The sequence below is a fragment of the Podarcis filfolensis genome (genome assembly GCF_964270895.1).
Source record: "Podarcis filfolensis genome assembly, chromosome: 18".
NCBI classification, from domain to species: domain Eukaryota; kingdom Metazoa; phylum Chordata; class Lepidosauria; order Squamata; family Lacertidae; genus Podarcis; species Podarcis filfolensis.
The window spans coordinates 6,583,154-6,606,897 of NC_139622.1; the positions used below are offsets into that span (position 1 = coordinate 6,583,154).

General features: G+C 49.5%; 1 protein-coding gene across 1 annotated transcript in view; it reads left to right on the forward strand.

Moving 5' to 3' along the window:
* The first annotated feature begins 296 nt into the window (after positions 1 to 296).
* The window catches only part of SEMA6B (semaphorin 6B), a 184,273-nt gene continuing 160,825 nt past the window's right edge, over positions 297 to 23,744 (forward strand). Inside the window, exon 1 of the mRNA XM_083594447.1 lies at positions 297 to 1,017. The gene's annotated coding sequence lies outside the window, so the exon portion shown is untranslated. The remainder of the gene's footprint in view (positions 1,018 to 23,744) is intronic.

The following is a 23,744-nucleotide window of genomic DNA, read 5'->3' on the forward strand; positions in this document are numbered from 1 at the left end:
TTAACCTGAAGCACTATTTCTGGGTTAGCGGAGTCTGTAAACTGAAGCGTATGTAACCTGAGGTACCACTGTATTTAATCCTAATTTAATCCTAGGCCTAATTAGTTCTTTCAAGTGGTTACAAACCTTTAACATTACAATATGTATTCAAACAGTCTTTACATTTCTTCCAATTCCTCTTCTTTCTGGATTCTCCCAGTGAGGTCAGCCAGCTCCATCAAGTCCATCATCTTCATCTGCCATTCTTCATCTGCCATCGGGGGATCCGGTTCCTTTGCCGAGCGAATCCATCTCTGTTTTTCCTCCCGGCCTCAGCTAGTTGAGTGTTGATAACTGCAGTACCAGCCAGCGCTTGCAGTGTCAGTGCTGGCGTTTTGCTTTCTCTCTTCCCCCCCGAAGCCAAGAACAGAAGCGGAGCCTGGAGGACCGGCAACAAGACCCCCGCCCCCCCCTTCACGGCACACACCTGCAACCTTATTTGCAGCTATCCCTGCCTGCTGCTGACCCCTCCTCTCATTTTCCAAAGGAAGACCAGAAAAATCCAACAGCTGAGAAGGTGCTGGAGGACCAGCATCGCTTCTTGAAATCCTCTCTTTTTTCCAGCAGCTGCCCCTCTGAGCAACGCCCCCCCCGACGAATTTTCACAAAAGGTGCTACCCCTTTTGAACTGCATTGTAACCCAGCTGGTGTAGAGTTTCTGAGGAGGGGGGTGTCTTTTTCTCCCCCAGCGCCACCCCCATGTCTTTCTCCCTGTCCCCGGCTAGCTACTGTATATATATTGTGTCGTTTGGACCCTTCGTAGCCAACGATGGCAGTTGAACTGAATGCGAGGCAGGGACAGGTGTAAAAAAAAGGGGGGGAGAGGAGAAGGAGGAGTCCGTGCCCCCCACCCTCCTTCCCCTCCCCTCAATAGGCTTAAGAGAGCCTTGGAGAGTTTTTAGCAAGAACTGCAGCAAAAAGAGAGAGGCACAGAGACAACGATTCCAGACTCGGTGGGAGACGCAAGGCGAATCCAAGGTAAGAAAAAAAAAAGGCACGTTTTGTTTGCATTTTTATAAATCTGCAACCGCTTTTTATTAAACGGCGACGGCCGGTGTTCGTTTTGAATGCCCCTCCTCTCGAGCAAATAAAATCTATTTATTTATTTTAAACGTCAGGAAACTTTGTCGGTGCTCTGGGGTATGTGGGGTACGTGGTGGTGGTGGTTGGGAGGGAGGGAAGAACAAAATTGGGAAAACTTAAAAAAGAGAGAGAGACATCAGTGCAATCGTATAGGAAGAGTAGGGTGTTTTACGATCGGTCAGTTTCGCCTCTTTGTGCGGTCGATTTCAGATTTGGAAGGCTGTGAGTTCCTTCCTTTGGGTTGGTTGTGTGTGCGTGTGTGTGTGTGTGTGTTTTTAAAGGAGACACTCTTTTTAATATATATATACATCAGTCCACAAAAATCTCTGCAGCTCCTCTCCCCCCCCCCCCATATTATTTGTTATGTTTAAATAATATTACATCCTTATTTCTGGGCACTTCTCTGATTTTCCCATGGAGCTTTTTGGTACCAGCTATTTTGCAATAGCCAGGTGTGTGTGTGTGTTTGTGTGTGTGTTTGGCATGGGGGGGGGTTTGAACACCTTGAAAAGGGTCATATAGGGTATTTCAGTCTCGTTGGAGGGGTTGGCTAAGAATTGCTCCTCTAGCTAGGAGACAGGATAGATTTTTAACAAGCAGGTGATGGGTTTCTTAGTCTGCACAAAAATATGGGGGGGGGGCAGAATGTTGCTGTTATTATATTTCTTTCCTTTTTATAACAGATTCTGGGGGTGGGGGGTGGGGGAAACCTCTCCAGAAATGTGAATTGCAAAACCCAAGGGGTGGCTGTGCAGAAATGAATAGGGGTGTGTTGCTGTTTTTGGCTGGGACCTGTGTTTGTGTGTGATCATCCCATCCCTCCTGCCAGCTATACAGTTGGGGGTAGAGGAGCTGGGGGAGCTTCTCCCCCCCCCGCTCCTTTTGAGGGGGGGCTCTTTTTTTTCTAAGGGCACTAGACTTTGAAATCCACCCTCCCTGCGTGCTTTGAAGCTGATGGAACGGAATCCGATCCGGAATACTAAATCGGCTGAGAACGAATGGGGTGGGCATCTTCTATTGTCTCAATCTGCGGGTTTCTTTGGGGTGGGGGCCCACCGCTCCAAGGCACAGATTATGGCTAGGGTGTCCTCTCTCCCCCCCACCAATACCCCCCCCGAACAATCCTACCAGGATTAGGTTCGCTTGCACAGAAGGATTCAGTCCTTTCCAAGACATGATAGGAAGATGCAGAAATACTGGGTGGCAGCGGAGCAGCTGGGGGGGGGGCAGAATTGCATATTTCCCTTGCCCCCCCTCCCACTCACACCTATGCACTTTGGAATTTTAGCAGCTGGAGGGAAGAACGAGAGAAAACACAGGGAGCTTTGTGAATTGATGTAGATATTATGCTTAGGGATGTGGAACCCAAGAGAGAAGGGCATATATTTAAAGCTATCCTTTTTAAAATAAGAAGTCCTTGTGGAATTTTTAGCAGGCCAATTTATCAGCAAACGGGATTTTTTGGGGGGTGAATTTATAAAGAAGTCAATTTGTATGGTGCGGGGGGGGGGGACTGCTAGTAGTCACCTGTCTCTCTCTCACACACACACACCTCACCTTTGTGGCCTGGCACCCTTTATGGGTCAGGTGGAAACATTTGCACGATGGATCTGTCTGAGGTTTCCCTGCCCCCTGTGGCAACTGAGGTCTAGGAAGGGTCTAGCCCTGGACTTGGAGCCACGCACCCTATATGTACCTTCTGGCTGTAGCCACTTGGCGGCGAAACAGAGAGGATGCGCTCTGCGCATGTTCAGGGGCACCCTCGCCGGCACTCGCGTCTATGGGACAAAAGCTGGGGTGGGATTAAGCACCCTGTACTTAGGGACGCGGGTGGCGCTGTGGGTTAAACCACAGAGCCCAGGGCTTGCCGATCAGAAGGTCGGCGGTTCGAATCCCCGCGACGGGGTGAGCTCCCGTTGCTCGGTCCCAGCTCCTGCCAACCTAGCAGTTTGAAAGCACGTCAAAGTGCAAGTGGATAAATAGGTGCCGCTCCAGCGGGAAGGTAAACGGCGTTTCCGTGCGCTGCTCTGGTTCGCCAGAAGCGGCTTAGTCATGCTGGCCACATGACCTGGAAGCTGTACGCCGGCTCCCTCGGCCAATAAAGCGAGACGAGCACCGCAACCCCAGAGTCGGCCACGACTGGACCTAATGGTCAGGGGTCCCTTTACCTTTACCATACTTGGGGGTTACAAGACGGGATGCTGCCAAGGGCTTCTGGCAACATTGCTTTTCTCCCTACATCCCCCCCCCCAGCCCACCCATAAGCCAAGGTGAGACAACCACCTCAGGCAGCAGATGTAGGTCTTTATCCCCTTCCTTGTTCCTGATGTAGATCTTCACTCAGCCTTTCTTCCCTGGTGGGGAGGGGGCATCATTTTGCGCTTTGCCTCGGGTGCCAAAATGTCTTGGGCCTGCCCAACACACATGGCATGCAACTAGTCCTCACTGTGTGCCCTGCTGATGGAAACCCATGTCTCTTGTATTTGGGGGAGAATGAATGAGCTTCTCCATCCTTGGCTGGAATCTCCTTTCTGTGTGTGTTGCCCGTCCCCAAAAGGTATATATTTGGGCTTTCTCCGGTGCAGGGATGCCACTCTGTGTATGCTCAGAGGCTGCCCCCACCTGCTAGCTGGTCGCTTCACTTCTCCGGCGGTGGTGAGATGCTAAGGACCGTTGCTTGGCTCCTGTTAATCCCTGATTCTTTCATGTTCATAGGTGAGGCTCTGGTGGTGCAGGGAAACACTTTGTGCATGCCCAGGGGGCAGGTGAGCGTGAAATAAATAAAGAGCCCATTTGAATATGGGCAAGAGTCTTCTGCCTCTTTCTCAGTTGGGTTTTTGCCACTGGGTAATTCTCTTCAACGTGTGTAAATCTCTGCTGGCTATCACCGAACCGATCTTTCACACGCGCCCATAAAACGCGGCCTTGCATTGTTGCTTCATCTCTGCCCTACCGTGAGCCTGAATCTCTTGGATCTGGGGCAGGTAGATTGAGTTGGGCCGGTGGAAGTCTGTGAAATGTGGGTAGCAGGGGCGGCAGGTGCCTCTGAGCATGTGCAGAGTGCTTCTCACCCCTCCCCTTTGCCAGGGAATAGTTTGTGCCACCTCCAGCTCCTCCCTCGTTTGGTAGCAAACTCATCCTCGTTAATGTTGATCCAGGAAGACCACCAGTGAAGCTTTCGATTGGGCCATTCTGGTTGCCTGGGGGGCCCCCCTCTGTGTGTGTTTCATGCCCCTCCTGCATCCATCAAGCCTTGGCATCTGCCCAGAGCCCACAGATCCTGCCGCCGCACCCCTTTCCTTTCCTGGGAGCCTGATTTCTGCCAACTCTTGCCTGGGAGACGGGGAGAGTTATGAAAACCAGATATCGCCAAGTCACAGCTGTGTCAGCTTGGAAAAAAACAAAGGTTATCTTTAATCATTAAGGCACTTATTGCAGAAATTGCCGGAGACCCTCTTGCTTAGTTATGAGGCCTGGGCTCTCTGCCACCCGTTCACCTTTCGACCTTGGGCTGAGATAGCTCCATCCATTTCTCTGTGAGTCTCCGTTGCAGAAATTGGGACTGCAAAGACCGTTATTTGTTCCGTCTTTTCATTAACAGTCTGGCTCTGAGCACGGGGTGTGGGGCGCTGAACCCCAAATCCTCTCTGGACAGAATAACCATAGTCTTCCTTTTTTAAAAAAATAAATAAACATGAAATCAAGAAATATATTCTAAAATATATAAAGCTTCTATTTCCCTGCTTACTCTGGCTGCTAACAGGCTTTCTTTTTCGTCCACACTGCCTTTTTGAAATTTCTTGTTACTCGAGTTTCAAGAGATAAGGACATTCTTCAGATATGGCCAGGCACTCAGAAAGGCATTTAACATACCTCGCTTTTATGAGCTTAGATCTGGTTTATAGAGATGCAGCAGAATGAGGAGGCAGATTTCTGCGGCTGTCGGATAGACTGTACCCTTTCTATTTTCTTAGAGACCTCTCCACATTGTTGTCAATAATAATAATAATAATAAAAATAAATTTTATTTATATCCCGACCCCCTTAGCTGAAGCCGGGCTCAGGGCGGCTAACCACAAAAAAATAGTACAACATTCTAAAATCATTTCATTATAAAATTAATTCAAGTCAAATTGATGGCAACCATTAGGCTAAAGTTCTGTGAAGATTGCCAAGGGAGGGAGTCAGGCTGTGCCCTGACCAAAGGGCTGGTGGAACAGCTCTGTCTTGCAGGCCCTGCGGAAAGATGTCAAGTCCCACCGAGCCCTAGTCTCTTGTGACAGAGCGCTCCACCAGATTGGAGCCACAGCCGAAAAAGCCCTGGCTCTAGTTGAGGCCAGCCTAACCTCTCTGTGGCCTGGGACCTCCAAGATGTTTTTATTTGAAGATCGCAAGTTCCTCTGTGGGGCATACCAGGAGAGGCGGTCCCGTAGGTACGAGGGTCCTAAGCCGTATAGGGCTACCTTAAACCTGATCCTGTACTCCACCGGGAGCCAGTGCAGCTGGTATAGTACCGGTGAATGTGATCTCGCAGCGAGGACCCCATAAGGAGTCTCGCCGCAGCATTCTGCACCCGCTGGAGTTTCTGGGTCAGTCTCAAGGGCAGCCTCACGTAGAGTGAGTTACAATAATCCAGTCTGGAGGTGACCGTCGTGTGGATCACAGTGGCGAGGTCAGGGCGAGAGAGGTGAGGAGCCAACTGCTTAGCTTGGCGGAGATGAAAAAATCCTTGTTCATAGGAAATGGCCACAGCCGGGAGCAGCACCCGGGTTAGAACCCCAGTCTTTGACGTGTAGGTTTGAGTTTGTGCTTTGTTTTCACTTTCAAAAACTATTTCCTGCCCGGAGTGCGGACTCGAGATAACCTTGACAGGGTGGGGAACTGGGTCAAAAGCAACGGAATGGAAATTGGGCAAAGAGGGAGATGAATTCCTGTGTGAAAGTAGGAAGAATTAGCTGGGCAAACATAGGATGGCAGACACCCAACTTCGCAGCGATCCCTGCGGAAAAGGATCTCACGTTTTAGGAGAACAAATATGAGACAGCAGCGTGATGCTGCAGGCAAAAAGACGAAGGCGATTCTAGGCTATGTCAGCAGAGGTATAGCGTTCAGAATGCAAAGGGGGAATAAAAGGCAAAGGGACCCCTGACCATTAGGTCCAGTCGTGACCGACTCTGGGGTTGCGGCGCTCATCTCGCTTTATTGGCCAAGGGAGCCGGCGTACAGCTTCTGGGTCATGTGGCCAGCAGGACTAAGCCGCTTCTGGCAAACCAGAGCAGCGCACGGAAACACCGTTTACCTTCCTGCCAGAGTGGTACCTATTTATCTACTTGCACTTTGACGTGCTTTCGAACTACTAGGTTGGCAGGAGCAGGGACCGAGCAACGGGAGCTCACCCCGTCGCGGGGATTCGAACCGCCGACCTTCTGATCGGCAAGTCCTAGGCTCTGTGGTTTAACCCACAGCTTTATTTTCCTTTAGCCATACCATACTTGGACACTGCACGTTTAAGAACGTGTCCAGAGAGTGTCAAAGATATTGAATGGCCTGGAGACTTTAAGGAAAGAATGGAAGTGTTGAGTATATTTAGTTGGAAAAGAGGCAACAGGAGACAGGGCATTTCCTGGTTGGGCTGGTAAACTCACTTGCCTGAAGCCCTACAAGTCAGTGGGGCTGCAGACAGTGTGGTGTTGTGGCCAGAGTCTCGGACTGGGACCTGGTAGACCGGAGTTCAAATCCCGACTTGGGCATGAAGCTCCCTGGATGACCTTGGGTTTGTTGGCCTAGCTACCTCACAGGGTTGTTGTGTGGATTAAACGAGGACCTGGAGGACCCCATAACCATCCAGCCCAGACACTGAGGTCTAGCCTTCTGGCGGTTCCTCCACTGCGAGAAGTGAGGTTACAGGGAACCAGGCAGAGGGCCTTCTCGGTGGTGGCACCCACCCTGTGGAATGCCCTCCCAGCAGATGTCAAAGCAATAAACAACTATTTTATTGAAAGACAACTGTTTAGGGAAGTTTTAAATGTCTGATGCTGTATTGTTTTTAATATTCAGTTGGAAGCCGCCCAGTGTGGCTGGGGAAACCCAGCCAGATGGGCGGGGTATAAACAAATTATTATTATTATTATTATTATTATTATTATTATTATTATTATTATTATTATTAAACTACCTTGACCTCCTTGGAGAAAGAACTGGGGTGTGGAACAAGCCAGCCATATTGAGCTAGAGGGACCAATGGTCTGAATTGCTACAATGCGGCATTGTGATGGCCTGGGAATCCGATTCAGAGGCTGAACCGGAGGAATCCCAGCCTGCACAGGAGTCCCCGCCTCCAGGGCCTTGATTCTGAAGCGCCTACACCTGTGCCGGATCCTCAGGAGCAGGCACCAGGTGAATCCACTCTGGCTCCGGAGGTGGTTGAGGACTCAGTGCCTACAGGTGAGTCTCCCCCTGGGTCCAGTAACCCTCTAGCCTCTCCTGAGCTGCAGAGGCTCAGGGCAGAGAGGCAGAGGGAACTGGTTTCTCCCAGGAGGAGTGCTCGCCTTAAGGCCAGGAGAGGCGGGTCTCCTGGGGGCCGGGACCGCCCCTGGCCTCAGAGAAGATAAAGGCCAGTCAGCCTGGTCCCAGGTTGCGGGAGCAACGTCGTTGAAGAGCTGTTTCGGCCAGCATCCAGTCCTGTTCCCCCAGAGTTCCTGTCCTTGCCCGGCTTCTCGCTGTGGACCCCGCTTCGCCCGTGGAGGACTGGACCTCGCCAGCACAGGCATCCTGTGTTTAGGTATGGAAGGGGGCTATAGCTCAGTGGTTAGATCACATGCCTTGCACATCTCCTGTTTGGTCCTACTTGAGGACTCTATTACAAGGACCCTGATTTTCCAGGGATAGTCCCGGAATTACGAAAGCCATATAAGTTTCTGATTCGGTCACAGAATGTCCCTACAGTGGTACCTCGGGTTAAGAACTTAATTTGTTCTGGAGGTCCATTCTTAAGCTGAAACTGTTCTTAACCTGAAGCACCACTTTAGCTAATGGGGCCTCCCTCTGCTGCCACACGATTTCTGTTCTCATCCTGAAGCAAAATTCTTAACCCGAGGTACTATTTCTGGGTTAGCGGAGTCTGTAACCTGAGGCGTATGTAACCCGAGGTACCTATATTTCCCCCCGCCGAGCTTGGGGAAGAGGAAGGGGATGTTTGTCCTGAACAGTGGTGGCTGCAAGGCAGCATCTTGTTGCCTCTCTATGTCTTCTCCATGGCTGGTCTTCTCCCTTGGGCAGCTCCTAGCAGCTGTTGGAGAGCAGGCAAGGAGGAGGAGCAGCTGCCACCACCAGAGAACAAAATAAAATTGGGATTAAGGGGTTTTCTCGGGGCGGTGGAGGGCTTGTGTGCTGTGTCCCATTAGTGCCGTGGTGGTGGCATCTTCTGATAGGAAACGTTCTGCAAACACACAAACAATGAGTAGTCGAGGAGGGTCAGTTGGAGCGGGGAGTGAGAAACGCCCCTGTTTTCATCTGAGGAACGTTGAAGGATGTTTTATCAGGCATCTGGTTGAGCCTGCTAAAGGTAAAAGGTAAAGGACCCCTGGACGGTTGAGTCCAGTTAAAGGTGACTATGGGGTTGCAGCGCTCATCTTGCTTTCAGGCTGAGGGAGCCGGCGTTTGTCCGCAGACAGCTTTCCGTGCCATGTGGCCAGCAGGACTAGCAATGGGACACCGTGACAGAAACCAGAGCGCATGGAAACACCGTTTACCTTCCCGCCAGAGCGGTACCTATTTATCTACTTGCACTGGTGTGCTTTCGAACTGCTAGGTTGGCAGGAGCTGGGACAGAGCAACGGGAGCTCACCCCGTCACGGGGATTCGAACCACCGACCTTCTGATCAGCAAGCCCAAGAGGCTTAGTGGTTTACACCACAGCGCCACCTGCATCCTGGTTGAACTAGACGGGCCATTGACCTGACCCAGAAGGGCTCTTCATACAGTCTTGAAGATGCTGAGAAATATTCATGGAGGAAATGGCTATGTTCTGCCTCCAGTGTTGAAGGCAGTCATGTTTCTATATACCGGTCTCTGGAAACCACAGGAGGCGAGAGCTGCTGTTGGCACATCTGTTAGGCCCCTGTAAGAACAGAATGCTGGTCTAGATGGGCCTTTGGCACAATCTAAACGGGCTTTTCTTCTGCCCTTAGATTTTAGACTCTGACTTAATGGTCTTACGGAATGCCCCAGATTTGAATTACTGGAGAGCAGAGTATCCCTTAAGGGATGCAGGTGGCGCTATGGGTTAAACCACAGAGCCTAGGACTTGCTGATCCGAAGGTCGGCGGTTCGAATCCCCGCGACAAGGTGAGCTCCCGTTGCTCGCTCCCTGCTCCTGCCAACCTAGCAGTTCGAAAGCACGCCAGTGAAAGTAGATAAATAGGTACCGCTCCGGCGGGAAGGTAAATGGTGTTTCCGTGCGCTGCTCTGGTTCACCAGAAGCGGCTTAGTCCTGCTGGCCACATGACCCAGAAGCTGTATGCCGGCTCCCCTGGCCAATAAAGCGAGATGAGCAGCGCAACTCCAGAGTCGGTCACGACTGGACCTAATGGTCAGGAGTCCCTTTACCTTTACCTTTTAGAGTATCCCTGGTAAAGGAGCTGTGCCGTGTCAAAGATGCTGAGCTGAAAATCGAGAAGCCCAGCAAACACCAGGGTGGTTGAAGTGCCTATAATGTCACTATAGGACAACCTCGGCCCTCCAGATGTTTTTGGCCTACAACTCCCATGATCCCTAGCTAGCAGGGCCAATGGTCAGGGATGATGGGAATTGTAGTCTCAAAACATCTGGAGGGCCAAGGTTGAGGAAGCCTGCTCTAGGACTAAAGAGACCCAGAAACAAATGCGCCACAAAGCTCACCAGCCAAATAGCAAACTCCTAGGGTTGCTGGGAGGCTAAAAAATGGAAAAGCGGAAAGAACTATGGCAGGCATAGGCAAACTCAGCCCTCCAGATGTTTTGGGACTACATCTCCCATCTTCCTTAGCTAACAGTGGTCAGGGATGATGGGAGTTGTAGTCCCAAAACATCTGGAGGGCTGAGTTTGCCTGTGCCTGAACTATGGCCTCCTTGGGGGAGGAAAGTCAGGATATAGATGGAATCTGGGCTGCCCCCACTCATTTACCACAGGTGGTACAATGGAAAGTGCACCATTCCCTCTAATATGTCTCCGATGAAAACAGGGATGCCCTATTCCATAATAATAATAATAATAATAGTAATAATAATTAATAATAATTTTATTTATTCTCCACCCATCTGAGTGGGTTGCCCCAGCCAATCTAGGTGGCTTCTAACATATATAAAAACATAATAAAATAGTAAACATTTAAATGCTTCCCTATACAGCGTTGTCTCCAGATGTCTTCTAAAGGTTGTAACATTGGTGCTTTTCCATTTTCACCTGTAAGCCGCCTTTTGATCGGGGGAAAAGGCAGGATATAAATTAACGATGGTGATGATGATGATGATTAATGTCAGCCCTGAGTTTGATTAAAGTTGGGTGCGATCTTTTATGTTGTGCATGCACATTGATGTGCGTGTACACTAGGGCAGATGAGTGGGCGTGTGTGTGTGTGTGTGTGTGTGTGTGTACACACACACACTACATTGTTCTTGAAGTTAAAGCTCTGAGCTAGCGCACACATCTCGGCATGAACACTAAAACAAAAGAAAGCACTAAGATGGCAACTCTTGCAACTTACGCTCACTGTCTTTTTAACTAGGGAGCCCTGCCCCCAAGTTTGCTTGGATCCTGAGGCTGCAAGGTGAGCAAGGGACAGGGCACATTTGTGTCAAATGGAAGTTTTAGAGCAAAGGTTGGCTGGCCACCAGTTGGAAATTCTTTAGCTGTGATGCTTGCACTGCAAGGGCTTGGGATGCGGGTGGCGCTGTGGTCTAAACCCCTGAGCCTCTTGGGCTCGCTGATCAGAAGGTCGATGGTTCGAATCCCCATGACAGAGTGAGCTCCCGTCGCTGTGTCCCAGCTCCTGCCAACCTAGCAGTTCAAAAGCACACCAGCGCAAGCAGATAAATAGGTACCCCTGCGGCGGGAAGGTAAATGGCATTTCCATGTGCTCTGGTTTCCATCACGGTGTCCTGTTGCGCCAGAAACGGTTTAGTCCTGCTAGCCACATGACCCGGAAAGCGGTCTGTGGACAAACGCCGGCTCCCTCGGCCTGAAAGTGAGATGAGCACCACAACCCCATAGTTGCCTTTGACTGGACTTAACCGTCCGGGGGTCCTTTACCTTTTACCTGCAAGGGGTTGGTCTAGATGACACTTGGGATACCCTTTCAACTTGACACTTCTATGATTCTATGACTTGGTGTGCAGCCCAATGTTTTGCAGAAGTTCCCACAGTAAGCGGAAAACAGACCCCCCCCCTTTGATTCTGACTCCTTTCCTGCAGGCCAGAGGAGTAGGAGCAGGCTAAAAGCTTGAGAGTTGGCAACCTGCTCTGCACACCCCTCAAAGCTAAAATTAGGAAGAGCGGCTTAACTCGGAGAGCGATGCAGCTTGAACCACAGGGCAGGCTAGAACGAAAAAGCTGCTGGTTTTATGCTCCCTCTTGAATTCTCTCTTCCCCTTCTCTCTGATGGAGAGGGTCGAATCCGCAACTTCAGATTCTCATTGTCTCAAACTTAAGTTCAGTTCTGCACTCTTTCACATCCATTTGCAAGAGGCTGGAAGAAGAGAAGAGATTATTTGGCCAAATCTGGTGCACAGCCTTCATTTGCAATTTTGCGGAGAAAGAGCCCTCGTGAAAATTCATCAGCACCACGGATTTCTCCAAATATGGCCATGTTTGCATGCACTTTTGTCTAATGCACTCTCTTTTTCTTTTCTTTGCAAAGCATATTTCCCTAACATTTATATTTTCCATGACAGAATGCATTTCTGTATATTTCTCCCCCCATGAATGCGTGCATTTCGACGCACGCTTTACCCGGTTATATGTGTTTTTCACCTATTCCTTGGTCAGAGAACTGCGCTGTAAAATTCAGAGAAGTGCAGGTGTCCAGGGACGTCTGCATTTCAGTTTTCAATTTTCTGAAAGTGCGAATTAGGTAGGTTCACCTTTAGACGTTAACAGCACAAAGTTGCTTCCCCGGTCCCTCCAGTCTCTGAATGTGAACAGTCTGGTCTCCAGCTTTGCATTCCTTCGTTTTATATCTCGATGTCCAGTATTTACCGTATTTTTTGCTCTATAAGACTCACTTTTTTACTCCTAAAAAGTAAGGGGAAATGTGTGTGCGTCTTATGGAGCGAATGCAGGCTGCGCAGCTATCCCAGAAGCCAGAACGGCAAGAGGGATTGCTGCTTTCACTGTGCAGCGATCCCTCTTGCTGTTCTGGCTCCTGAGATTCAGAATATTTTTTTCTTGTTTTCCTTCTCTAAAAACTAGGTGCGTCTTGTGGTCTGGTGCGTCTTATAGAGCGAAAAATACGGTATGTTTTTCAGTGTGGGGGAGAATCAATCATACTTCCCCCCAATTAACATTTGTGATGGCTAAAACTGGGGTGGGATGGGGCTTTGTGTTTTTGTAAGGACCGCACTTTCCTCAAGCATCTGTGATGTGCATGAAAACTGGGTGACTGGTGTTCTTCAAGCTGCCGGTCCTGGGGCTTATCTACATTTCCTCTCAGCCTGTTCTTCCCCATTGGGGAAAACTGCTCTTTTGTGCTCAACAGGAGCAAACAGCAATTCAGGTTTTCTCCAGATCGATGTTTGCTCTGAATTAGAACTAAAGAGTGAGTTTTCCCTAGGAAAGGAGTGAGCCGTGGAGGAAACTGCTCGGATCCATGCCTAGAAAATGTGTTTCAAGCAAAACAACAACAACAAACCACTCAGGGATGTGCTTTCCAGGAATGAAACAAGTGGAAGTGTGGACTTAAGCACATAAAATACAAAATCTGGATGAGTGTATCCCAATCCAACTTGATGTAAAATGTGGTCTGGACGAGGTAGCTCTTAGGCTGATGTTTCGGGAATGTTCATGGTGGCAGGAGAGGACATATTTTTTATTAATATCCTTCCTAACTTGCGCCAGCAAGTTCCTTTACTTAGCAGAGTTTACATTCCCCTTTTCACGCACAGCAGATAGCTGGTTGCAGGCTCGTGTGAGCCTCTCACTATTATACAATTCAATCTGTCTCAGATTGAATTGTACGTTCCTGGTACGTTCCCTTGAATTCCTCTTAAAAAGAATAAAGACGCCACAATCTTATTCAAAGTCAATAAAATAAGTTTACTCACATCAGTTCACAGTTGGATTCCTGAAGGCAGACTTAGTTGCAAATACAGTAGTACCTCAGGTAACATATGCTTCAGGTTACATACGCTTCAGGTTACAGACTCTGCTAACCCAGAAATAGTACCTCGGGTTAAGAACTTTGCTTCAGGATGAGAACAGAAATCGTGCTTTGGCGGCACAGCGGCAGCAGGAGGCTCCATTAGCTGAAGTGGTGCTTCAGGTTAAGAACAGTTTCAGGTTAAGATCAGACCTCCGGAATGAATTAAGTTCTTAACCTGAGGTACCACTGTACGTATATGTGGATCTAGCCCATATGGGGGAATAATCCCAGTGCTTCTGCTAGCTGAGAGCTAGCAGAGCAGTCCTAGCTAAAAGCTGGTCAAACGATGAGGGAAGTCAAAAAGAGGGAGGTGTGCTGCGTGACTCGTCCTGTTATTACCTGGACAGGTAAGGTCACACCCACCTTCTATCACGTGCAAAAGGAAGGATGCTCCAGCCAGGAGGAACAGGAAGTTTCGACTGGCTGGACCAAACATTCCCTCGCATGTCTTCTCTAGCTTTACAAGGAATGTTGTACTTGATCGCCTCTCCGCACAGTGCTTGAGCGGCGCCGGTGGCAAACTGCTACCGTATTTTTCGCTCGATAACACGCACCTGACCATAACACGCACATCGTTTTTAGAGGAGGAAAACAAGGGAAAAAACATTCTGAATGAAACAGTGGATGTATCATTTTTGTGCTTCATGCTGTGGCCACAGACATGTGATCTGATGGTGAATTTGGGGTGACCCAATGCAAAAATCCTGAGAATCCCTGTGGATCCATGCTTTGTAACCACGTTTTTGCACCATTGCAGCCCCAGGCAACAGTGGGTGTGTGATTTGGGGGGGGGGCAGGCTGTAGCCATGGACATGCTATGTGCTCTGATGGTGAATTTGGGGTGACCCAATGCAAAGATCCTGAGGATCCATGTTTTGTAACCACGTTTTTGCACCATTGCAGCCCCAGGCAACAGTGGGTGCGTGATTTGGGGGGGGGGCAGGCTGTAGCCATGGACATGCTATGTGATCTGATGGTGAATTTGGGGTGACCCAATGCAAAGATCCTGAGGATCCATGTGGATCCATGCTTTTTAACCACATTTTAAGTGGGGAAGGAAGGAAAAATACAGAATGGACAAGGAGCACGAGAGGGGTGTGCAGAGAAGCAGCTGGCTAAGAATGCAGGAGAGGGGTATAACGGGAGGGAGGAAAGGAAGGCAAAAGTTTTCCCTCACCTACCCACCCAAGCCAGCCAGCTCGCTCTCTCTCTCTCTCTCTCTCTCTCTCTGTCTCTCTCTCTCTCTCCCTCCTGCATGTTTTCAGCAGCACCGGAGCACAGAGACGACACTCTGCTTTCCCCTCTGCTTGCCTGGAGGGGAGGGGCTTTCCCTGCTCTTTGTTCCGTTTGAGCAAACACAGCAACGAAACAGAGGAGGGTGGGCAGTAAGACCCTGAGGCAGAATGCAGGAAAGCAGCCACTTCCTCTTTTCAGGTTTCCCTTCTCCGAGACGCGCGATTTGATTTTTGCCTGATTTTTTTTGCCATTTGGCTCCAGGGACCACACATTCGCTCAATAACACGCACAGACATTTCCCCTTCCTTTTTAGGAGAAAAAATCTGCGTGTTATAGAGGGAAAAATACGGTATGTGCGGCGTCGCTACGTACGGCGCATGCATCATACGCAGCGACGCCCTACGTAGTGACGCCCTGCATGGCACATTGAAGGAAGTGGGGGGTATAAAATAGCAGCCCAGAAAAGAGTGGCAACAACAGAGGGAACTTCTGTTCAGGACTGGTATGGTGGAAGTGGCTCTTCTCTGCAGCTTGAACAGCTGTGTCCCAGCTCCTGCCAACCTAGCAGTTCGAAAGCACACCAGCACAAGTAGATAAATAGGTACCGCTTCAGGGGGAAGCCTAATAGGTGAGCCTAATAGGTGGGCTGGCCCTGAGTCAAAGAATGGAGAATGTTAGTCCTCCCAGCAGCCTGATCCAGTTTGGACTAGGGTTTGGTGGGAGATGGAGCCCTGTTTCTGCTCTCGCCTTTGTATATAATAAACACGGCGATGCAGGCCCTGCTTCCTCTCTCTCGAACTGCCATTGTGCGAGTATATTTGGAGCCATGAAAGCATATTATCAGATAATTGCATTTTCCGACTATATCAAGAGCCCAAAGAACTAACGTTTCGATTCGGTCGAGGACATGCACTTGCGGAGGAGAGGAAATGAATATCGCCACCAAGGGATGGAGGGGAGCCTCTCTCCGGCGAAAGTGGGGAGCCAAGATTTCTCTGATGAAAATAGTGACTTATAGTGAATAATAATAATAATAATAATAATAATAATAATAATAATAATAATAATAATTTTTATTTATACCCCGCCCTCCCAAGCCAAGACCGGGCTCAGGGCAGCTAACACCAGGTATAAAAATAATCGATTAAAATAGAACTTAAAAACAAGATTAAAATACAACATTAAAATGCAGCCTCACTTCAGTAGAAACTCAAATAAAAAAACTTTTTGGGGATGAAAATGTCAAAACTTCACCAAGGCCAACTATCCAAACTGGTCCTTAATAATAATAATAATAATAATAATAATAATAATAATAATAATAATAATAAAATAATTAATAATAATACCCAGCCCTTCTGACTAGGTTGCCCCAGCCTCCCTTGAGGCTTCCAACATCTACAGGAACATAATAAAACATTAAATATTTAAAAACTTCTCTATAGAGGGCTGTCTTCAGACATCTTCTAAAGATTATAGAGTTACTTATCTCCTTGGTTCGTGGATTGCATAACTCCAACATTTCTCCAATGGAAATAGGGATATCCTAAGGAAAAGTGGGTGGCGCTGTGGGTTAAACCACAGAGCCTAGGGCTTGCCGATCGGAAGGTCGGCAGTTCGAATCCCCGCGACAGGGTGAGCTCCCGTTGCTCAGTCCCTGCTCCTGCCAACCTAGCAGTTCGAAAGCACGTCAAAGTGCAAGTAGATAAATAGATACCTTCTATTTATATTTAAGTAGATACCTTCCGACGGGAAGGTAAACGGCGTTTCCGTGCGCTGCTCTGGTTCGCCAGAAGCGGCTTAGTCCTGCTGGCCACATGACCCGGAAGCTGTACGCCGGCTCCCTCGGCCAGTAAAGCGAGATGAGCGCCACAACCCCAGAGTCGGCTGTGACTGGACCTAATGGTCAGGGGTCCCTTTACCTTTAAGGGAAAGCGGGACATCCTGGGATCAGTTCAGAAACTGGGACGGCTTCTGTGAATCCGGGACTGTCCCTGGAAAAGAGGGACCCTTGTAGGGTCTGAAAGAGAGGGCTTGGGTCGTGACCTTTGCTATGAGGATTCACAGCAATGCCAACTTGCCCTCAGGGTTGTGGGTGCCCGCTGCCGCAACACGAACGTGCAACGTCAAACACACACGCCTGCACATAGTGATGTGCGATGTGGGCGGTGCTGTGGTCTAAACCCCTGAGCCTCTTGGACTTGCCGATCAGAAGGTCGGTGGTTCGAATCCCTGCGACGGAGTGAGCTCCCGTCGCTCTGTCCCAGCTCCTGCCAACCTAGCAGTTCGAAAGCACACCAGCGCAAGTAGATAAATAGGTACCGCTGCGGCGGGAAGGTAAACGGCGTTTCCGTGTGCTCTGGTTTCCGTCACAGTGTCCCGTTGCGCCAGAAGCGGTTTAGTTCTGCTGGCCATATGACCTGGAAAGCCGTCTGCGGACAAACGTCGGCTCCCTTGGCCTGAAAGTGAGATGAGCACCGCAATCCCATAGTTTCCTTTGACTGGACCCAACCGTCCAGGGGTCCTTTACCTTTTTTCTTACATGCAGGCGTGTGGCATCGCACGTCCGTGTCGCAGGTGGCGGTGGTGGTGGCTCCTCTTCCATTTTCATGTTGCCACCCTCCGGACGTCTCACGGAGGAGGCACACAAAGGATGACCTCAGAAGATGATCTCAAGGTCCAGGTAGTTTGAGAGACTTGCTGCAAACAGAGTCCCTGTTCTGGAACCAGTATCGGGTAGAAATGAATTTGCTGTTTACCGCAAAACTGAGCTTTGACGCTGGAAACAGCCTTAAAATAGTTACAAACAAAACATTAACAAAGATACAAAGCAACACATTGCTCATAAACTGCAAGCAATGCGGTCCAATCTTATTTTTAGTCCTTAATTCATTTCAATAAACTTTCCACTCTCTGGTCCTATGTAACTTGCTTGTTCATCATCCTGGAGCTGAACATCTTCTGAAGCTTCTGGCTCCATCTCCTGACTTAAGACGCTGACTTCTCAAGTTTCATTTTCCTGCGGTGAGAGATCTCTGCTTGGGTTTATGGCGATGAGTCATCAATTAACCTGAACACTCAAATAGAAAACATCCAGTCTTTCCTTCCCACTTTTGCTACAGATGATCCTCCCGCCTAACGCAATCCTCTCTGCATAGCATTTAAAATACAGTGCATGCAAACATTGCTTTTTAGGCAGATTAAACTTACATCTTTAACACAGGTTGCATATTTGCTACCGGAAGAAGTTCAAGGTGCTACGGTTAGTATATTCAGCCCTTAACAGCTTGGGACTAGTTTACTTGTGGTAAATACTGTTCTGCTTGATAATTCTAACACATTGCTGTCATTTCCAACAATATAAACACCCGTCTTTGTTGCCTCCTGCTCCCAAAACTACCAAGATTTCAGGGTACTTAGCTGAGATCTTTAAAGCTAAATCTAAAGTTGCCTGATTTATTCATTGGCGGCTATCTAGACTTTTATATATTGTGCGTGCGTTTGGATTATCAATGTATTTGGATGACTTTGTAGGATTTTGTGATTTTACTGTTTTAACTTATCAGAATAAAGGCTAGAGGTAGTAATTCACTGTAACGAGTTCTGCCTACGGCTGCCTTTGAAAAGCGCCGAAAAACTTGGGACCAGGTTACTTGGAAGACTGCCTGCCCCTGTACTGACCTGTAAGATCACATAGATCATGGGTCGGCAAACTAAGGCCTGAGGGCTGGATCAGGCCCAATTGCCTTCTGGATCCGGCCCACGGATGGTCCGGGAATCGCCGCGTGGACCGCCAGCGAGCACATTCTTTGCATCTCCCTCCCTCTCCTTCACACGGTGGCGCCAGCGCCTCCTCCCTCCTCCTGGCTTCTCCCTGCCCTGCCTAGAGGAGGAAGGGTGTCAGGAGTGCTTGCAGGAGCCAGGCCCTGTGACCAATGGGACTTTGCAGGACTGGGGCTTTCCTAAGTTTGTTCTGAAGAGGCAAGGCACGGATGCACAGGTGAGGCTGACTGGTAACTCATAGCACCTGGTGGCAAGAGCCAGGAAGGGATATAAGGTCAGCATTTCCCTTTGGCTCTTTGCCACAGCAACAAGTTCCCTGATTTGATGCGTTTGGCTCCTTGACTCCTCGCTTCTTAATCCTCGGACCCCTGACTTTGTGACTCCTTGCTTCTTGATCCTCGGACCCCTGACTTTGTGAGTCCTTGCTTCTTGCTCCTCGGACCCCTGACTTTGTGACTCCTTGCTTCTTGATCCTCGGACCCCTGACTTCGTGACTCCTTGCTTCTTGATCCTCGGACCCCTGACTTTGTGACTCCTTGCTTCTTGATCCTCGGACCCCTGACTTCGTGACTCCTTGCTTCTTGATCCTCGGACCCCTGACTTTGTGACTTCTTGCTTCCTGATCCTCGGACCCCTGACTTCGTGACTCCTGGCTTCCGGACTCTCGTTCCTACTCCCACCCCGCTGTCTTACCCCCGGTCCCGATGTCCTCTGCCAGGACTTTGACCGCCCGTAAACCGGACCGTGACAGTATCAAGGCAAGCAACAGGCATTGTTAGAGATCCTGGGCACATCCCAGTCAGTCCCATGATGTGAGGTGGTGGCCAGCCTCTGCCATTCGCAAAACACAGGTAAGCAGCCACTGGGGCTCATGGTGTTCTTGCATCACCCCCCCCCAAAAAAAGTCTGCCCCTCCGCAAAGTTTGAGGGACTGGCCCCCTGCTGAAAAAGTTTGCTGGTCCCTGACATAGATCTTTAGTCAGTAGAGCATGAGACTGTTCATCTCAAGGTCGTGGGTTCAAGTCCTGCGTTGGCTGAAAGATTCCTGCATTGCAGGGGGTGGACTAGATGAACCTAAACTTCCAGCTATAATTCTGTCTCTATTATTCTACCTGGGGAAATTCTACTTGTGGCACGACACCCTGCAGAATATGGAGAATATTGCTCCTGTTCTATGGAATGCCCTTCCATCTGCCAAGTGCAAAGCCATGATTTCAGATGTCCTTTCTTCCCCTCGGGCCCATAAGACTGGACCCCTTTTTACGTGATTTAAGTCTGAATTTGTTTTATGCACTTGAAAGTATTCTTGCTGCTTGATTGTTTTTTAGCTTGTGGTTTTGTTGTAACGGCGCAATTGTTTGGAGGTGGTTGTTGTTTTTAGGCTGTGCACTGCATGGAGATTTTTGAAATATTAATTGGCTTATAAATGCTTTTAGATAAATAAAATCTAAGAGTAGACGGATTTCCAGCAGGGCTTCTGGCACAGAAGGACGCTTGGTAAGGTTAATCCTTGCAAATAACAATGCAAACAGACCTGGGCTCAGATCCAATGCTAGTCCTACTCGGAGTATCCTCATTGATGTTAATAGATAGGGCCAATCTGGGCCCATTAATTTAAGTGGGTCTACTGGAGGGACGTGGGTGGCGCTGTGGGTTAAACCACAGAGCCTAGGACTTGCCGATCAGAAGGACGGCGGTTCGAATCCCTGTGACAGGGTGAGCTCCTGTTGCTCGGTCCCTGCTCCTGCCAACTTAGCAGTTTGAAAGCACGTCAAAGTGCAAGTAGATAAATAGGTACCGCTCTGGCGGGAAGGTAAACGGCATTTCCGTGCGCTGCTCTGGCTCGCCAGAAGCGGCTTAGTCATGCTGGCTAAAAGACCCAGAAGCTGTACGCCGGCTCCCTCGGCCAATAAAGCGAGATGAGCGCCGCAACCCCAGAGTCGGCCATGACTGGGGGTAATGGGCGGGGGTCCCCTTACCTTTACTCATTCTGGGACCTCCCTCCAACCCCTGTTGTAATTCTAAACAGTCAGGCTGGAGAGGCAGTCTCCACCAGTTCTCCTCTCCTTAGTCCCTAGTCGTCTTTTGTTCTTGTGAATGAATATGTAGGTTAAAAAAGTAAAGGTAAAGGACCCCTTAAGGTGATGGTATTGTCCTCAATAAGCTGGCTATGTGGCCCTAACAGGGCTGGCCAGGCTGCATCTAAAGTCCCAGCTTCTACTCAAAGTGGGACCATTGAAATTAACAGGCTCAAGTAAGTCATGTCCTTTAAACTCAACGTGTCTGCTCTGAGCATGGCTTACCTTGGACACAACCCATTATGTCCAGTTCTGGGTAAAAGGTAAGGCAAAGGACCCCTGGATGGTTAAGTCCAGTCAAAGGCGACTATGGGGTTGTGGCGCTCATCTCGCTTTCAGGCCAACGGAGCCGGCGTTTGTCCACAGACAGTTTTCCAGGTCATGTGGCCAGCAGGACTCAACCACTTCTGGCGCAACGGGACACCGTGACGGAAGCCAGTGCACCCGGAAACGCCGTTTACTTTCCCGCCGCAGTGGTACCTATTTATCTACTTGCACTGGCGTGCTTTCGAACTGCCAGGTTGGCAGGAGCTGGGACGGAGCAACGGGAGCTCACCCCGTTGCGGGGATTCGAACCTCTGACCTTCTGATCAGCAGGCCCAAGAGGCTCAGTGGTTTAGACCACAGCGCCACCCACATCCCTGAATGAATATGTGCAAAATGGGCACAGAAATAAGTTCCTGTGTGCATTCCCAGCTGATGTCAGCATTCCCATGACATGGGCATCTCCTTTCCCCGCCAGCTTGCCAGGCTGGTAGTAATTAGGGTGGTAGTTGAGTTGAGGGTCAAGGCTGTAACTCTCTCGGCGTATTTTCACTGCCCAGCTATTAAACTTGGCAACCTTTTTATTGCACCCCCTCCAGTCCCGTTTCACGGCTGGTAGGTTTCCTGACCCCTGGGGTGAGCTGCGGCAAGAGATTCGGCTCTGCCATTGGAATAGCCCTCCGTATGCTTATAGAATAACGCTAATATCTTTCTCCCCCCCCCCCCGCCCACCCCCTATGTGCTTCCTCATTTTTCGCTTCAGCAAAATATTTTTATTTGCTCTGCACACGGCGACCCTCCATGCACCGAAAGCCTGCATCAGATAAATTCGGATAAATGAAGCAAAATGAACAAAACCAAAGCCTTTGGCGAGTCTGGCATCCTTTTCAGGAGAGGGGGAGCTGGCAGCCAAGCGATGGTATCAGGGAGAGCACATTCGTTCCTCAGGTTCAAGGTGGGAGGGAGTGTGGACTCTGTTGCAGCGCCGACACTCCGAGAGAAAGCAAAATGTCTTCGGAGTCAGGATGGGAGGAATTTGATTCCATGCCTATTTAAAGAGAGCCAGTGTGGTGTAGTGGTTAAGACTCGTAGTCTGGTGAACCGGGTTCGCTTCCCCGCTCCTCCACATGCAGCTGCTGGGTGACCTTGGGCCAGTCACACTTCTCTGAAGTCTCTCAGCCCCACTCACCCCACAGAGTGTTTGTTGTGGGGGAGGAAGGGAAAGGAGAATGTTAGCCGCTTTGAGACTCCTTCGGGTAGTGATAAAGCGGGATATCAAATCCAAACTCCTCTTAAAGAGGAGCCTAACCTGTTTCACACTTTCTCTTTGCGAAATATTTTGGTTGCCATTCTCAAACTGAAACAGAAAGTTGTCATCACAGGCAATTGCAAGTGCAGAAAACACTGCTGGCGATGAATGTGTGATATCACAGAATCACCCAGGAGGCATCTGCAGAGGATGCTTGAGCTGATATTCCTTGGTGCAAGTAGATAAATAGGTACCGCTCCGGCGGGAAGGTAAACGGTGTTTCCGTGCGCTGCTCTGGTTCGCCAGAAGCGGCTCAGTCCTGCTGGCCACATGACCCGGAAGCTGTACTCTGCCTCCCTCGGCCAATAAAGCGAGATGAGCGCTGCAACCCCAGAGTCGTCCGTGACTGGACCTAATGGTCAGGGGTCCCTTTACCTTTTTAAATTAGGAGCAGTGAATCTGCCGCTCCTGGCCCAGCACATTCTGAGTCTCTGGGCACCTCTAACTCTGCTTTGTTGGCCTCCTCTCTCTGAGCTATGTCCCTAGTTTCAGGAACCTTCTTCCCAGCTTTTAGCTCAACATCCATGTGGTCAACTGACCCTTTTCAGGGAGTCCGTTCTCGTGCACCGTCCTGCTCGACACATTTTCACAGTGCAGAGAAGAAAGCCCGCATCCCAGCCTTCTCCCCCCCCCCCCCCGCTGGAGCCAGCATCCTCCTCTAAAGGCATTTTCGACCAGGTTAGAATTTCATCTGCCCGTCCGCTCTGCCACCTCATTTCCCTTCGCTTACATGTGTGGGCCAGACCGCAGCTGTAGACAATCAAGGGATGTGACTTGCACATTCTGGTTTGCCAAATCACTGGAAGATTAGCTTTAAAATAACCATCCATATGGGTATGGTAGATGCAGTTCGGTGCAGGGCACAAATGCCTTTTTCAAAAAATGATATACAGCTGTGGCAAATTTCCATGGGCTTTTCTTCTCCCTGGAAAAAGCACCGCTTCTTGAAAGCAGGGGAGGCAACAGACATGTTATCCTTCCCTTCTCTCTCCAAATGGAGGGGTCCCTTCAGCGCTGTGGGTGGCTCCCTGTCACTTTTCCATAATGGTTCTGATGCGCCTGATGATGGGAAAAAAACAGTCCGGTAGGTAAAGTGTGCATACAAATAACATTAAAAAAAAACCCATGCTATATTTGGAGGAAGTCAATATGCAAAAACATGGTAGGTTATGCAAAATGGTGCACAAAAATATATGCATGAGAAATGTGCGCTAAAACTCCCTTCTCTTGCGGGGGCCCACTTAGTGCCATTGCCTTCCGTTAAGAGTTTGGGTGTAATCCTTGACGCCTCCCTTTCCATAGAGGTGCAGGTTACAGCAACAGCCAAGGCGACCTTTTTCCACCTTCGCCGCATCAAGCAGTTGGTCCCTTACCTTTCCCGCCCCGACCTGGCCACAGTGATCCATGCGGCGGTCACCTCCAGGCTTGACTACTGTAATTCGCTCTACACGGGGCTGCCCTTGAAGCTGACCCAGAAACTCCAGTGGGTGCAGAATGCAGCAGCGAGTTTAATGTATTCATTTAACTTATTTTATTCTTGCTTGTTAGCCGCCCTGAG